This window comes from Equus caballus, chromosome 1 (assembly GCF_041296265.1).
Source record: "Equus caballus isolate H_3958 breed thoroughbred chromosome 1, TB-T2T, whole genome shotgun sequence".
Taxonomy (NCBI): Eukaryota; Metazoa; Chordata; class Mammalia; order Perissodactyla; family Equidae; genus Equus; species Equus caballus.
The window spans coordinates 39,761,951-39,779,682 of record NC_091684.1 but is presented as its reverse complement, the minus strand read 5'-3'; the positions used below and the strand labels follow the sequence as shown (position 1 = coordinate 39,779,682).

At 42.3% G+C, this 17,732-nt stretch overlaps 1 protein-coding gene and 1 pseudogene across 1 annotated transcript in view; both read left to right on the top strand.

Annotated features, from left to right (window-relative positions):
- The window catches only part of LOC100059068 (interferon-induced protein with tetratricopeptide repeats 5-like), a 78,220-nt gene that overhangs the window by 38,148 nt on the left and 22,340 nt on the right, over nucleotides 1-17,732 (top strand). The gene's annotated exons all lie outside the window — the stretch shown is intronic.
- On the top strand, nucleotides 1,279-2,059 carry LOC111774455 (interferon-induced protein with tetratricopeptide repeats 3-like; annotated as a pseudogene).

The following is a 17,732-nucleotide window of genomic DNA, read 5'->3' as shown; positions in this document are numbered from 1 at the left end:
TACTATATTTTACATATGACAGAATACATGATAACCTGCATTTGTCTCAGATATAGAGCTTGATCATCTCCTTACATCAATTAATGTGCTTCTGTATGTTTAATAAACACCTTTGAAATGCACATCTGCTACTGGTGAGAAGGGTGCACACTGTGTACTTTAGGAGGTTAAAGAATTCAAAATCATTATAAAACAACTTAGATTCAATATAACATTAAAAATCAAAATCATTCTTTGGGCATTGAGTGAAATTGTGAGCTCTTCCTCTTTACTGATAACTGTGCTCATCTCCCTTGGGGATAGTCACTTGTCAAAAGCAAATGATTCATTCTCACCCTCTTCCCCTTCCATCTCTTCCTCCTGACTCTGAGTAGATACATGTTTGTGTTCATTCTCTCGCTCTCTGCCCTCTTGCCCCCTGCCTAATATGCATGCATTTAGAAAGATTAGCAGGAAGAAGTAACTGTTCAGTCAAATCTAGGAATGAACCTAATCTGGGTGGAAAGAAATGGTCTCTTGCACATAGGTTGGTCTGGCCAGGACTGCTGAGCTAATCTTTAGTCAGTGTTGTTCAGGACGAGTGCCAACTCCTCACATTAGTATAACAAGATGTGGGGAGATGGACCTATATCTGGTCCATCAGATAATATCCTCTCACCACTTCCTCTGAGACACCTTGAAACAGGATGCAAAAGAGCCCATGAGACCCATGGCTTAGGTTACTAGCATGTGAGGATGGGTAGAGGACACTGTCAAGTTGCTCATCTTCTTCATGTCTAACCTCTTTTCAGAAGTGGTCAGACCGGGGTGGCCGGGTGGCAGAGGGGTTAAGTGTGCATGTTCCGCTTCTCTGCAGCCTGGGGTTTGCTGGTTCAGATCCCGGGTGCGGACATGGCACCGCTTGGCAAAAAGCCATGCTGTGGTAGGCATCCCACGTACAACGTAGAGGAAGATGGGCATGGATGTTAGCTCAGGGCCAGTCTTCCTCAGCAAAAAGAGGAGGATTGGCAGTAGTTAGCTCAGGGCTAATCTTCCTAAAAAACGAAGTGGTCAGATGGCCTTGCCCCAAACCTGCTGCTTTGTACATCTGCTCACTCATATCCCAAAGTGTTCTCTTTTATTCTCCTATAGTTAAACCACCAAACATTCCTTAGAAAATATCCACCACAACTGAAACGCCCTTTCATCTGGTGTTTATATGATGAAGAGAGTTCCTTAGATAATACTTACAAGACAGAGTGTATGATCAGGTAGAGTTTTAAAGACTGATTCAAATCAATCATGTACACTCTGTTTGCCTACGTTATACACTTCAGAGGCCAGAACAAGGCAACTCCGGAATACTTACACCAAGCAGAGGAGTTTATCCTGCAAGGGCAAGCCCACTAAGGCAAAATCAGAAGTCTCGTCACCCAGGGAAATTATGCCTGAGTCTACTATCACATGGGCAGACTTTCAGAAGCACAGGCTTACATCAACAAGGTGGGAAATCTTTACAAGAAGTTTGCAAGCTCCCATAGAATTGAATGCCCTGAGATTATGAAAAAGGATGGGTGTTTTTAAAATGGGGAGAAAAGTATTATGAATGAGCTAATGAGTGCTTTGAAAAGGCTCTGGAAAAGCGACCCACCAACCCAGAGTTCTCCCTAGGACTGGCGATCACATTTTGTCATCTGGGCGACAAAGCACTAACAGAAAACACCATTTTCCCTGAGTCCGATCACTCAGCTGACTCCTGAGAACCACAGTATATGAATGTTCTCCTGGCTCTGACTCTTCAGAAGATCAAGACAGAAGTAGAAGGACAAAAGCTAGTGGAGGAGGCCTTGAAGAAAACACCATATCCAACAGATGTACTCTGCAGTGCAGCCAAATCTTACCACAATAAAGGTACTCTGGACCAGCTATAGAATTACTTTAAAAGGCTTTAGAATCAGTGCCAAACAACATCTACCAACATCTCAAGATTGGATGCTGCCACAGAGCAAAAATCAGACACATAGTGAGGTGAAGAATGTGCTCAACTAATGACAATGAAGAACTGAGTAAATAATGAAAAATGCTGTGGATTATTTTAAGTTGTTGAGTTGAATATTAACCTACCCTGTGCCTGCTCAGACCTTGCCTGCCTCTATGCCATGATGGGTCAGTATGATGAGGCAGAGTATTACTTCCAGAAAGAATTCAGTAAGGATCTGACTCCAGTTGAGAGACAAGTGCTCCATGTGTGCTACAGCAACTTTCAGCAGCACCAGAGAATGTGCAGTGACACTGCCATCTGCCACTACCAGGGCTTGCACATAAACGGGACAGTGACTGAGATGGAAAAACTGATCATAAATCTTAAAAGAACTGTCAAGAAATAAACCTCTGAAAATGCCTCAGATTCTGTGGGTTGGCAACTCTCCAGATTCATTCATGAGCTGATAGAAAAGGGTACCCGACAGCTGACGGCTCTGAGAGAGGACTGGGATGCCTGCTGGACAGTCCAGCCTCAAACCCTGGCTAATTTGTCCTCCTGCATCTCTGGCTGAGAAGGGCAGTGAGGAAATGGTCAAGGGTACAGGTGAGGCCCACCACCCAGTAGAGCAGAGGCCCTAGAGAGAGCCTATAACCAGGTTTCTGGGCTTCAGAGAAGAGGGAGAGCAAGAGAGATGGTAGGAGGCCTGGTTTGTGGTCACTAAGGAGGAGGAGGAGGGGAGGGGGGTGGGGAGGAGGCGGAGGAGGAGAAGGAAAGATTGGCAACAGTCGTTAGCTTAGGTGCCAATCTTTTAAAAAATTAATAATAATAAGGCAGTTCTTAATGTAAAAATCTAGAAAACTATCTCTGAAATGTATTAAAAAATAAAAGAGAGAAGTGAAGAAGAGTATGTACAGCATGTTAACATTATTCGAAAGAAAGAAAGAAGGGTGGGAGGGGAAATAAAACAAAAGCATATCACAAGTATGCACAGAATATTTGGGGAAGGATATATTCCCTCTGGAGTAGCCTCTAAAGAGGAAAGTGGTTGTCTGGGAGTCTGTATCAGAGGAAGGCTTACTTTCAACTGTATATCGTTTTGAATTTTGAATTTGATACCAAGAGCAAATATTACATAGTGAAATAAAGTAAGTAAGAAAACAAAGATGGTCAGGGCAGAATGCTGTGAACACCCCATTGGTGTCCATTCTGCAATTAGTTACTATTTGTGCAAACTACACTAATCAATGTTTGAAAATCTCTGCACATAATTGACTAGTGTCTATTTCCAGGTCCTTCCCCATGACTTAATCTCTACCACCACCCACCCACTCACCCCACCTCAACAATACACAAAATGTTCTCCAACTCTTTTCCTCAATCCATGAGCTGGTTCATCACAATTGATTTTTGAAAATTTAACTTCCTCCTGGAAGTTTGCTCTGACCACTCTCCTCCATGTGACCTCTCTGCTCTGCATCTTTTGCCATCAGTATTAGGGAATTTACTTTTTGTGCAACAAACTTTTCCTGGGCTCCCAATGGGTGTCAATAATGTGCTAAATGAGAGTGTACCAAGATGAAAGCCACACACCTTTAACAGTACACATTATAATATTGTGCTTCTGTTGACAACACACATAACCTCAGTTGTCTCATGTGTCATCCATTCCATGTGCTTTCCAGTTTTGAAGGGCTTTCCTCTCTGTTGTTAGACGTGTGTGAAAGTTTAATCTTGCAATCATATTAGGAACTCCAGACAGGCAGGGACCAGGGTTTTTATTTCATAGTGATACCATTGTCCCCTGACACTGAGGAGCAGTTTTAGCCTGTGTTTCTTGGACTTGCATGAATTTGGGGGTCTCTGCCTCTAGCCCTTTAGGAAGTACAAAAGGAGTCTAAAGAAAGGTGCAAAGTCTGGTTGGAAACTGTAAAAGACCCTAGACATGTGTTGCTTCCAGAGACCTGGTGAGGCAGCTGATAAGAGAGGTGCAAACGTTCCTACTGCCAACTTCAAAAGAAATCCATAATTCAGATACAAGCAGAGAACACATAAACAATTCCACACATTTCCTCTGACTATCCTTGTTGTCCCTTGTACCTTTATGTGGCTCTTTTCACCTCTCTTTTACCTACCAATGCTTCCATGATAATCTACTTCTAAAACTCCTTTTTATTCTCAGAATCAAATGTTGATAAATATTTGAGGCATTCTTGGAGGGCACTAATGTTTTGCCTAAATGCTCTCCAAAGGGATATTATCAACAAAGGTTCTACATGAGGACAGGGGTCTCTGGGGCCAAGAAGGTAAAAACAGAACACCCACCCCATGGCAGAAGAGGTCAGAATAAGAGGGTCAATGTCAAAAAGAACCTCCCAGAGGATGGAGGCGGGGATGTGGAGAACGAGGGCAAGAGAGTTCCCATCAGAGAGCAGAATCAGGGTCTAACTGAGAAACTTCCACCATTGCCAGGGTAGGGGATCTTCAAAATGCCTATACAGCAGAATTTCATCACTGCTACCAACTCGTGACCTCTGAGGTGCCTCCATCTTCCCATTTTTCAATTTGGAGCATGTATTATGGTTATCATGCCCCACCATTGCACGTGGTTCACATGAATTACCCAGTCTCATCTAGTCTTTTAGTTTTTTTATCACCAGATCACAAGGAGTCACACCCAGACCACTGGGGAGAATGGTGCATCACCCCGAGATCGCTGACTATGAGCTGGTGCAATGATTGCCTTGACTCTGGGTTCACTCCCTTGGGAAAGGTCTGAGGATGCTCCATGTTTGGGAAGAAGCATACATTGAGGATATTTAGGGCCAGAGTAGGATATTGTGATAGAAACAGCTCTGGCCCACCCAAATGAGTGCTCCTGCTTCCATAGTATGAAGTTGTCACTAGGAGGTGGGCTTCCTAGTCTGGAACTACATTTCCCAACTTCCCTTTATATCTAAGTGGGCCATGTACTAGTTCTTCCTAATGAAATACCAGAAAAGGAATGTGTGTCACTCCCAGGATAAGAAGTAGGTGTGCCTTCTCTACCCTCGATTTTTAGGATCTAGGAGATGGCGGAGCCACAGGGTGGAAGAAACCTGTGTGCTTGAATCACTGCATGAAGATAACCTGCCAGCTGTCCATGAACACCACCCCTGGACAGTTCTGTGAGCAAGAAATAAACCTCTTTTACAGTGTCATTTATATTTTTTGAGTTTCTTTGTTATAGCTGCTAGCTCCATGTTAAGCTAGCCCTATGAGAGCAATATTTCTTATCTATTGAATGCATTCTCAAACCTTGATTTCCCCAACTCTGAAATATTTTGGGTCTGATTTAAACTTTTCTGCTCTTTTGGCCACACAAACATCCCTTTGTATGGAAAGCCTCACTCTCCTTCCTCTGGAGTATCATCCCCGTTTCTCACTATGGCCAAGAAAGAGGATCAACAGAAAAAGAGAATCTGAAATGGCAACCCAATGGCAGTGACCAGTATCTGACCACACTGTAGTTAAAGCCCCACATTACAGCACAGGCCACTTTTAGGTGATGGCCCCAGCCCTAGAAGTAAGTGCCATTCCCAGATGGTAGTGGTGGCAGTAGTAGGTGTAATGGCTAGTCTTTATTGAGCATTTACCATATAACAGGCACTGTTCTCAGGGCTTTATATATAATGGTCCATTTAATCTTCATAAAATCCTGTGTGGTAAGAATTAATATAACTCCCATTTTACCAGTGAAGAAATTGAGGCCTAGAAAGGTTTCTAGCTCTATCACTTAGCAGCTGTTAGACTTTGGCTCCTTTCTTCCCCCCAGATAGAATTAGTCTTACCCTCTCTACTTGCTCTTTCCTTCTGTAGCATTTATCACACACTATCTAATTTAATTATTTATTATTGTATTAGTTGACTTGGGCTGCCAAAACAAAACACCACAGACTGGGTGGCTTAAACAATGTTAATTTATTTTCTCACAGTTCTGGAGGCTGGAAGTTCAAGATTAAGGCGCCAGCAAAGTTGATTTCTGGTGAGGGATCTGCTCCTGACTTGCAGAGGGCTACCTTCCTGCTGTGTCCACACATAGCCTCTCCTCTGAATGTGCTTGGAAAGAGAAAGAGATAGGACACCAGCCCTATCGGATTAGGGCCCAAACTTTATACCTCATTTAACCTTGATTACCTCCTTAAGGTCCCTATCTCCAAATACAGTCACATTGGGGGTTAAGTGTTCAACATATGAATTTGGCGGGGTCACGGGGGGTGGGCGGTGTGTGTGACACAAATCTGTCCATATTATTTTTATTGTCTTCTCTTCCTGCTGGAATATAGCTCCACGAAGACAAGGATCTTTGTGTGCTGATGTTTCCCTAGTGCCCAGAATGGTGCCTAGTATATACTAGGTATTCAATAAGTATTTATTAGATATGTGAATGAATTTATAAATGAATGAATGAATGTGACAAATACTTCTAGTGTTATAAGAGGGACAGGGGTCCAAATTGCCCCAGAATAAGTTTACTTAGGGGATCTCATTTTCTGTTTAGGATTACAGAGAAGTAAAGTCATTTACCCTTATCAAGTTCTAAAAGACTGTCCAACTGTAAGTTAAGCAGTTAATGTTGAACATAAAGAAAGACTGAAGAAAGAGGCAGATCACTCCAGATTGACAGGTGGCAGGTTTAATAAGCAAGGGAACTTACAAAGTTTGCCTTGGGTGGCTGCAAGATGAGTAGATCTCTGCACTCACCTGCCAGAATCTTAAAAGTTTATATAGAAGCCTTAACTGGGTTCAGTCATGTAGACAGTCAAGATAAGACTCAACAACACCTTACTCTCTCAAGGCTGCGTCCTTGAAAGAGCTCCTAGTGTGGGAATGGTGGGCAGAATGTACTTTCCAAGGACAGGGCGGGTGGTGAGAAGTTTCCAATTGCCCAGTCGAGGTTGCAGGTCAACAGCAGGTCACATCCTCTTGATTACCTCCTCCAACAGTTATCACATTTGTGGGCATAGAGCTGTTCATAATATTCCTTTATTATCCTTTTAATGTCCATGGATATCAGTAGTGATAGTCCCTCTTTCATTTCTGGTATTTAGTAATTTGTATATTCTCTCTTTCTTTCTTGGTTCACCTGGCTGCAGGTTTATCAATTTTATTGATATTTTCCAAAGACCAGTTTTGGAGTTTGTTGATTTTTTTTTCTATTGATTTCTTGTTTTCAATTTCATTAATTTCTGCTCTAATTTTTAGTATTTCTTTGCTTCTGCATACGTTGGGTTTAAGTTCTTCTTTTTCAATTTCCTGAGGTAGAAGCTTGTATTATTGATTTTAGATCTTTCTTCTTTTCTAACATATGCATTTAATGCTATAAATCTTCCTTTAAACACTGCTTTTGCTGTATCCCACACATTTTGATAAGCTGTGTTTTCATTTTCATTTAGTTCAAAATATTTTTTAATTTATCTTGAGACTTCTTCTTGACCCATGTGTTATTTAGAACTATGTTGTTTAATCTCCAAATATTTGGGATTTTCTATCTATCCTTCTTTTACTGATTCTTAGTTTAATTCCATTGTAATCTGAGAGCACACGTTGTACGATTTTGTCTTTTAAATTTGTTAGGTTGTGTTTTATGGCTAAGAAAATAGTCTATCTTTGTGAATATTCCCTATGAGCTTGAAAAGAAAGTGTGTTATGCTGTTTTTGGATGAAGTAGTTGATAAATGTCAATTAGATCCAGGTGATTGACAGTGCTGTTCAGTTCACCTATATTCTTACTGATTTTCTGCCTGCTGGGTCTGTCAATTACTGATAGTGGGATGTTGAAGTCTCTAACTGTTCCTTTGTTTCTCCTTGCAGTTCCATCAGTTTTTGCTTCACGTATTTTGACACTCTGTTGTTAGGTGCATATCTATTAAGGATTGTGATGTCTTCTTATTGTAGTGACCCTTTTATCATTATGCAATGCTCTTCTTTATCCCTGCTAACTTTCCTTGCTCTGAAGTCTACTCTGTATGAAATTAATATGGTTCTTCCAGCTTTCTTTTGATTAGTGTGAGCATGGTATATCTTTCCTCATCCGCTTACTTTTAATCTATCTGTGTCTCTATATTTAAAGTGAGTTTCTTACAAACTGCTTTTAATTGGATCTTATTTTTTAATCCATGCTGACAGGCTTTGTCTTTGATTGCTGTGTTTAAACCATTCACATCTAAAGTGATTATTGATGTAGTTTAATATCTACATATTTGTAATTGTTTTGTATTCTTTGCTCTTGTTCTTTGTTTCTTTTCTACTCTTCCACTCTTTTCCATCCTTCCTTTTAATTGAGGCTTTTATATAATTCCATTTTCTCTCCTCTCTTAGCATATTAATTAAACTTATTCTTAAATTTATTTTTAGTGGTTGTCCTAGAGTCCACGTCCACTGTTAAATAAGTAAATTAAAATTTATAAATTAAAAGTAAATTTTTTTAAAGTAAAATTTATTAAAAGTAAAAGTAAATCAAAATATTTGTGACCAAGAAACATAGAAATTGGACTAGGAAGTTAAGATGTTGGCAAGAGAGAGGGAAGAAGCAGGTCTGAGACATCAGGGAAGCTGTCAACTCTTTCTGCTCAGACCTTGGCCTGGTGCTAGCTCTACCTCAGACTAGAGTTGCTAAGGATACAGAGAAAAATAGGAGAAATCCAAAGTGGACAGGGAAAGATATGCTCCAGAGTTACACTCCTCTAGTTACACACACATACACACACACACACACAAACTCACATACACTTTCTCACACACAAACAGAAATGCTTCACAGAAAACATTCTCTCTCTCTCTCTCTCTCTCTCACACACACACACACACACACACACACACGCATGCACACACCCCCATATGTCAGAAAACATCCAAAGCTACTCTGCCCACTTGTGGAATTCCTTGGAGTTGCCAGGTATCTGCCACAGTGATTGGATTATCATAATCATTAAACTGAACGCCAATCCCTTTCCATGGGCAGGGCAGACTCTACAGCCTCTCCATGGCAGACGGCAAAGGAAATAACTCCTTACAAGAACTTATGTGTACAAAAGAAGCATTCTACTAACTCTAGATTCGGGGAGGAGAAACCCAGCCTCCTGCCTAGACTGGGGCCCCAGTATGGCTCCAAATTGCCCTTCCAAGAAGTGCTTGGTGAACAGGACACTGGTCTAAGGAAACCACTGCCCACAGGCCAAACCCTCCCTCTGCAAGCTTCTAGACTCAATAGTTTTCAAGATGGTCTCCTGTACTGTATCTTTTCTACTGGACATAGATTAAGAGTCATTTTACTTCAGGCAGCTGGTGGGAGGGAGTGGCAGTAAGCAGAGCATCTCTGCTGCCAGGCAGCCAGAGCTCCACCCCAGACAGCACCTCTTCATATCTCAACACTGCCTCACCGTAAGAATGACAAAATTCTCCCCGAACCCTCAGCCTCTCCTCTCACGTCTGGCCACTCTTGTGGCTCAGTGGCTTTCACTGGGCACTGGAAGGAGCAGCAGCATCTGTCCTGAGCCTGTGGGCAGCACCACTGAACCGTATCTCTCCAGGTAATGGGTGGAAACAGGAGGAGTGGTCATGAACAAGGTGCTGTTTAGTGTTTCCCAAAGTCCTAGCAGTGCAGGCCTCATCAGCACAGGCACAAACACAAAAACCTGGCTGACAGGATCAACCCCATAAATATTCATTATTTTCTTTAATAATTAATATATTATTTCTATTTAATGAGAAGTTTAATATTTTGAATTAATTAAATCAAAATTTTCAAAAGTTATTTCTTTGTAACTAACCATATTCCTAAGAGGATTTAGGCTGGCTATTCAAAATATGTACACGATAAATTAAAAACAAAGGAAATCTTGGCACATTATTAAATTATTCAAGGGGTATAATATTTTAAATATTTAAAAGTTTAAATATTTAAAACCATACACTGGCATACAAAACTACTCTAAAATATCCCCCACCTCAGTTTAGTATCTACTTGAGAACAATTTTGAGGACTTATTTCACAAATTATTCTACCTTTCTAAATTTATTAGCTGAATGAACTAACCCTGTTTGTATCCTGTCATTGCAAAACGTGAATTCATCATTTCTGAATTCTTGAAACAAATTCATTGTCTTAAGATGAACTGGACTAAATGATGGGTATAATCAGATGCTCAATTTAAGCTGCCAAAAGTGTGTTTTGACTTGGGGAAACGTTGAGGAGGTTGAAGGGAAGATGACTTAATCCCCAGAGAATGTTGAGGGCTCTCTATCAGTACACATTTGCCTGTTTTTCATTATTTCATGTCTGTCTCTTGTCATACTGTGAGGCTTTCACGAGGCTAAAACTTAAGTGCCTTTTCATCCCTCACATCCAGCCATGTGCCCCACAGAGAGTAGGTGTGCAGGAAATGATAGACCAAATGAATGAGAGAATGAAGGAATGAATATGTAAATAAATCAATCACTGAAAAAAAGACTATTGTTCCAGGATCCCACTGAGGGTTTGGGCTGCAAGTGTAATAGGCAAGGCCAGATAGTTGGCACAGAAGTTGGGTTTTCTCAGAGAAGACACTGCCTCTTCTTATAGTAGCTGTCCAGAGTCAATTTTGTTTTTCTGTTCAACAAGATCTCTAAGAATTGCCTAGAAAATACCCTTCCACAATTGAATGCCATTTAATCCAGAAATTATTCAAAGAAAAAAGTGTCCCATGTGATTTAGAAGGTGAGTAATCAAAGATTAAAATGTATCAGCCCTGGAATGCTTAAAACAGAAAAAGGTTCATTTTGGGGGAGCCCACTAGCCCAGCAAGAAATCTGGTCACCTGGGGAAAGAATGCCTGGGTCTCTTATCACATAAGAGGATTCTCAGAGCACAGACTCACATAGCCAAGGAATTCAAGTCAGAGAATCCAGTCTCCAGAGATTGCTTGTGAGAAAGAATTGGCAAAATAGTAATATGGACGAAAGGACAATGAAAGGGATAAGATGTGCTTCAAGAAAGTTCTGGAAGACAAACCTAAGTCCAGGTTGTTGGCAATCCCAAAGAACCATCTGGATGATACAACCAAGAAGTTCCCCCAACCCCAAGAGCTGGGCCATAGAGCTGAGTCCTGAAAACTGGTATGATAAAGTTATCACTTCTAAATCTAAAACTGAGTTCCTCAGATGCACTAGTTACAACTTAAGTGCTCAATAGTAACCTGTAGCTGGTGGCTACCACATTAGACAGCACAGATTTAGAACACTTCCATCATCGCAGAAAGTTCTTTTGGAACCAATGTAGTTTCTCAGTCTTGGCACTATTACCATTTGGGCCAGATAATTCTTTGTTGTGAGGGGCTGTTCTTGCACTGTAGGATGTTCAGCAGCAGCCCTGGCCTCTACTCACTAGATGTCGGTAGCACCCATAAATCCAGTTGTGACAATCAAAAATGTCTCCAGAGTGGGCTGCCCAGTGGTGTAGCAGTTAAGTTTGTGTGCCCTACATCGGCAGCCTTGGGTCTGTCAGTTCAGATCCCAGGCACAGACCCACTCACCACTTATCAGGCCACACTGTAGCAGGCATCCCACGTAAAAAGTAGAGGAAGATGGGCATGGATGTTAGCTCAGGGCCAATCTTCCTCAGCAAAAAGAGGAGGATTAGTGGTGCACGTTAGCTCAGGGCTAATCTTCCTAAAAGAAAAAGTGTCTCCAGACATTGCCAAGTACCTTCTAGGGGGCAATATAGCCCCTGTTGAGAATCACTCCTTTAGAGTAATGACCAGGTCCAGTAGGGACGAGCCAAGCTTCACCAAGAAGAGATACCCTAGACCTCAATACAGAGAGGCTGACTGAACTGGAAGCTAAGAGTGTCTAATGAGAGGCCAGGCACCCCTACACCTGATTCCACTGCCACTTAAGGATCTCAACACAGAAAAACAATCTTGAAAATTCCACGACTCCATGAATGGAGGGTCATGGAATTACCTTCATATCAGCACTACAATTCTTTATTTACCTGCAGATTGGAGATCAATAACATGACCAAGAAGTCTCCTACAAGCCTTAAGGGGAAAAAAAATGTACTTATGTGTCTCTGCCTCCCAGTAGATAGCAAGCCACTTGAGAGGAGGGAACGTCTCCCTTATCATTTTACCTACAGATGCCAGCAGGGTCCCATGCACAACACAGATGAGCACTACTGGTTTGCTGAACATTTGAAATGATAAGGAGTTCCGGGCAACAAATGCTGTCCTGGGAGCTTGGGGTACTACTTGTGGAGATCTCCTACCATCTATCCAATTATTTTCACCAAAAGAACCTTAAACATTCATGAAATTGTCAGAGTTGTGAGAATAATGGGTGCTGAGCCATGTTCTTTTCAGTCCATTTAATTAAGGATCATAAATATCAGTTGCAACTGCAAAATATCCTTATTCCTCTTCGCTCCCTTTGGTGGATAAGTTCTACTTAAGTCCTACATACTTCAGAGATATTTAAAAACAGTGACGTCACAATACTCACATGCATTAAGGCAGCAGACTATGTGATGTCTTATACCTAGCTCAGAAGAGGAAATTCTCTCTAAAATGTATGTAGATGATTCCAGGTGAATCAATCTTGATATGGAAAAAGGAACTGAGGGGCTGGCCTGGTGCACAGAGGTTAGGTTCAGGCACTTCACTTCAATGGCCCGGGGTTCACCAGTTCAGATCCCAGGCACGGATGTAGGCAACGCTTATCAAGCCATGCTGTGGCAGGCGTCACACATATAAAGTAGAGGAAGATGGGCACGGATGTTAGCTCAGGGCTAATCTTCCTTAAAAAAATAAAAAAGCAACTGAGAATCTTTGTAGTAAGAATCAAAAATCTGGGGCCAGCACCTTGGCTGAGGGATTAAGTTCAGTGCACTCCACCTTGGCAGCCTGGGTTCACAGGTTCAGATCCCTGGCACAGACTTATACGACTTGTCAGCCATACTGTGGCAACAACCCACAGAGAAGACAGAGGAAGACTGGCACAGAAGTTAGCTCAGGGTGAATCCTCCTCAGCAAAAATAAATAAATAAATAAAAAATCTAGGTGAACCCTCTTATCTAACCCTTGAGGAAGTGAGACTTATGGAGGCTAAGGATCCTATCAAGATCACTCAGCTTATCTGTTACAGAGCTTGCTCTCAAATCCTGAAGTCTGTATTCAAATTCTGATTCAAGTAGGAACACTGTCAGTGACAATAAATTTCCTTCTCCAGTTGCTATTGTTCTTTCATATTTGTAAACACATACACATACTGTCAGCTATTTCCTTTGTCCTTAATGATGCTTTATCCTGTGAGTCATGGGTCTGTTTATCCCAAGGACATACACTGCAACTACAGAATGTTGCCCCTTGTGCCCAGTTCCAGAAGGATAGGCCAGGCCCCCGGAGAAGGGGGCGGGGGGCGCTACCAATGACACCCAAGGCAGAGAGCCTGGATGAATGGAACCAAAGGTGTCAGCTAAAGGTGAGACGAACTACCTACTCTCACCTGCTTAGCAGCCAAATTAAGTCCTCAACAGAAGCCTGTGCTTGCCCAGAGGAACCACTGCAACTCAAGCGAACTTCTGGACCCTTCCAATGTGTTTGACCAAATGCACATGCTGGAAGAGTGTGATGTCACTGCACCACACTTTACACTGGTAGGTGTAGAGGCTCTTTATACATATATACACCAACAAGGGTACCTGATCAGCCAACTCATTGAGAGGAATTGGGTATAATCTAGCTCTGCACCTCTGGTTCTCTGAGTCCAATCTGTCCCCAGCTGGTATTTTGCCTGCCCTTGGAAAAGTAAGGAGCAGATCTCACCTACAGACCATTGAACAATTGATGAGCTTCAGGAGGTACAACTGCCAAGACACCTGAAACAAACTCAGACTTGAGTAGACACTAATGATATACACCACATCTTGGGGCCCCTATCATAGAAAACTTTCTATTTCCAGAGTACTAATTTGGTGGTCAGCTGGCACTTTCACAGTCATATATTCCCTCTTCTCTGCTTCTGCAGGATTACTGTGACTTGAGATATGAGAGCTGGTTTGGCAGTCCCAGGCCAAAGCCTTCCGGAAGCCTTAGCGTGTACAGCCAACATCACTGCACACTGCACAAGTAGCCACAAAAACGTCCCTTCCGGGGCCAGGCCTGGTCACACCACACAATCTTGAGGCTATTCTCTGAGTGGAGAGCCAGCAGGACTATGATCATGCCAAACACTTCAGCTTAAAGATCAAGAGTTAACCCAAAACTAAGAAAAGTTTAGTGGATACCAGGGGAAAGGTGGGGTGGGGGGTGGGCACAAAGGGTGAAGTGGTGCACCTACAACACGAATGACAAACATTAATATATAACTGAAATTTCACAAGATTGTAACCTATCATTAACTCAATTAAAAAATAAGAGTTTACCCAAGAAGTCTTTTCTGTACTTCAGGAAAAGATAAACATCCCATCCTCTGTGATTACAAAATGACACATCTACTCCTTTTGTTACAATTAAATTAAATGCTTACAAATCTGCCTCTCCTCCCAGATGGTAAGTCACCTGAGAAGAGGAAATATATCATAACCAGGTCCATACAGAGTGCCTGGCATGTAGCTAATGATCATTTATGGTTTGCTGCCCTTCAAATGATTTGGAACAAATGGCAAAAAAGACTGCCTTGGACATGGCAACAATATGTTTGGATCACAGGCTCCTTAAACATCTTTAGGCTTCCTAGAGCCATGGGAATGACACAAGTAGTGGAACTTTTTTTTCAGCGCAATTTAGAATTCTAAATTTCAGTTGCACCCAGAAAATATCTTCACCTCTTCTCATTTCTCTTAGTAGACGTGGACTCTCCAATTCCCAAGATAGTTCAGACAAGTCTAAAAACTATTTGCCTCCGTTTCTCATAGACATTATAGCAGCAGACTATGCAGTGTCTTGGACCTAATTCAATGGTACAAATGGTCTTTAAATGTACATTGACAATCCCAAGTGAATGAATGCTTGACATCTAAAAATGAGAATTCAGTTAGAACTGACATGGGAGTCAGACAGAAATGAAAATCATAGTGAGCCATAGATAGCCATCAAGACTCCTGGAATGGTATGAAAATTACTGGACCTTTCACATTAGCGTAGTTCTTGGTGGCTGAGTATTTTCTCTGCGGATGTGACTGGCACATGTTTGCGAACATGAGTAATCTCCAAAGCAAACGTCAGCCTTGCTGTGTAGAGGTCAAAGCAGTTTGATCTGTGATTCCTTTATCATAATGTGTGGATTACAAAGGTGCACACAGGGACACCAAGGCACAGAGAAATGAAGTTACTGACTCTGAGCCTCATAGAAATATAAGTTTGTACTCGGAATAAGTACCTTTCAACCCTTCCATAGCATTTAGCCTGAAAGGGACCTAGAAATCGTCTAAGAAAGTACCTCTCAAACTTTAACACAGCAACAGATTACCTGGACATCTCATTAAAAGGAAGACTAATTTGCTAGGTCTGTGGAGGGGCCCGAGAGTCTGCATTTCTAACAAGCTTCAGTTGATGCTGATGGGGCTGGTCCACAGACCATACTCTGAGCAGCAAAAGCCTACCTCAGTCTTTTCAAACTATGATTGCACAATAAAATTACCTTGCAATGTCTTTTTTTTGAATTACTGATAATCTGATCCTGGGCCTCACTCTCAGAGATCCCGATCCATTAGACTGGAGATTAGTTTAGGCATCAGTTTTTTGTTTAGTTTTTTAAGATTCTCAGGGAATTTTCTAGTTTGCAGCCAGGGTTGCAAACCACTGTGCAAGGCCAACCTTTTGACTTAACTCATAAGGCAACTCAGAAAGTTTAAATTAAATCAAATTCACCCAGCTTGTCAGTCAAACACAGATCTGGTCCTGGAATCCTCATATTGAACTCATACTTCAGTGCCTAAATTTCATTTCTTCAAGTAGGAACCCTATCCATTAGAAACCAGTTTCCCTCGGTCTTTCCTCTGTGTAGAAACACACACTCACACACGCACACGCAGACACACTAACACACACTGTTGGCGGTTTCCTCTCTCCTTAATGCTGCTCTGTCTTGTGTGGTTCATGAGTCTGTTTATGCCAAAGACACACTGAGTAAGATTCTGACAACCTAATCAGCTGGCCAGAGGCCCAGAGAAGCAGGACCACTGCCAAATTCATAGTGATCGCGCAATCAACACACACTCTGTTTCTCTGACAAACTGTCACTAAGCAATAATTTTATGCACAAGATACCCAAAGCCATGCTGCTGTCAGTGCAAATGCTAAACCTCATGTCAGTGTTTGCTTATGTTTCCATCCCTTTCTTTCAGAGTTGAGTTAGGGCTGGTGCCTTGCAGAAAATATTTTCACCTGAAGACTCAACGGGCCTACTAGAAGCCTCCCATGTGATACAGAACTAGAAGAGAGCTGAGAGGAAGTGAGCCCCTTCCAAAAATCTCTTCTCTGCCCACACAGGTCGGTCCCTCCTATGGAAGGGCTGGATGCCTACTGCCCAAGAGGCTTTGCCAGGCTCTGTGCTTGTCCAGGGCTCCCTGACCTGGGCCCTAAGGTGGGACTACTTAGATTGCCCTGGCCTGAAGCTCACAGCAGAACACCCTGCCTCAGCAGCTGCACAGTAAGAGTCATGACATGAGGCACCTCTTGGTGCTCACTGGGAAATGTTAGAATGGGGAAGGGCTTCAGCTACAGATCAGCGCAGTGCAGACTGCCAGCTGCACAGAAGGAGGGACTTGTCACACATCATGAAAGCAACACCCACAATTACTGAATGCTCTTCAATGAAACATACTTTACATGCATTATCCCATTTCATCTCACCACAACCCCATGAGGGAAGTCCTATTACTGCCTGACTCATAGGTAAGAAAATGTAGCTTAGAACGGTGAATTAGCTAGTCCACGATCACACAGCTGGCAAGCGGCAAACTCTAGTTCTAGTTCTAGTTCTAGTAATGAATCTAGACACCTTGACTCCAGGTGGCCTTCACCACTGAGCAAAACTGTCTCGTGTGCACAAAAGCAAATGAAGGTGAAACGTCTTACTATTTCTCATTGTGTCCAAGCTGAGGAAGAGGGAAAGGAACCTCAGGAAAAATATCCCATTGGCCCATATCCTGAAAAGGACTGTTCTATAATGGAGCTTTACCCTCTTGTACTCAGAACACAGAGCCCTAAGATGTTGAGACGGTATATGTCTGAGGAGTCCCTCCACCACCAGCCCATTCTGTCACGGGACAGGTCTAGGAGGTTCATTCTAATGCCCTAGGTTTGCTCATCTCCAGATGAAACAATGTTTGCCTAATAGTCACTCATCCCTTTAAGCAAACTGACACTCCCACAGGGGGCCAGGCTGGCCCTGGTTGCCTTTCCGTTGTTCCCTGGGTAGTTCCGCTCTCATTTCCACACTCCCATTATGCTTAGAGAGTTTCCCTGCCTACTTCTATAACTAGAGTAGACTTAGGGAGTGGGACTGGGATTCTCATTATTAGGCGATCTTGAGATTTATTGGGTTTGGGGAAGAATCTAGGGATCTAAACAATATCCTGTGCTTATAAGATGTCAAGTGGGCCAGCACACTCTTCCAGGAACTAGGAATGAGCAGACGTGGTCTACCTCAAGGTGCCTAAATCCCTCCCTGAATGAGAGACAGATGTTTTTCATTCACACAGAGAGAGATCTTACACCACACCTCTTCTCAAGCATGCCTTTCCCTAAGACAT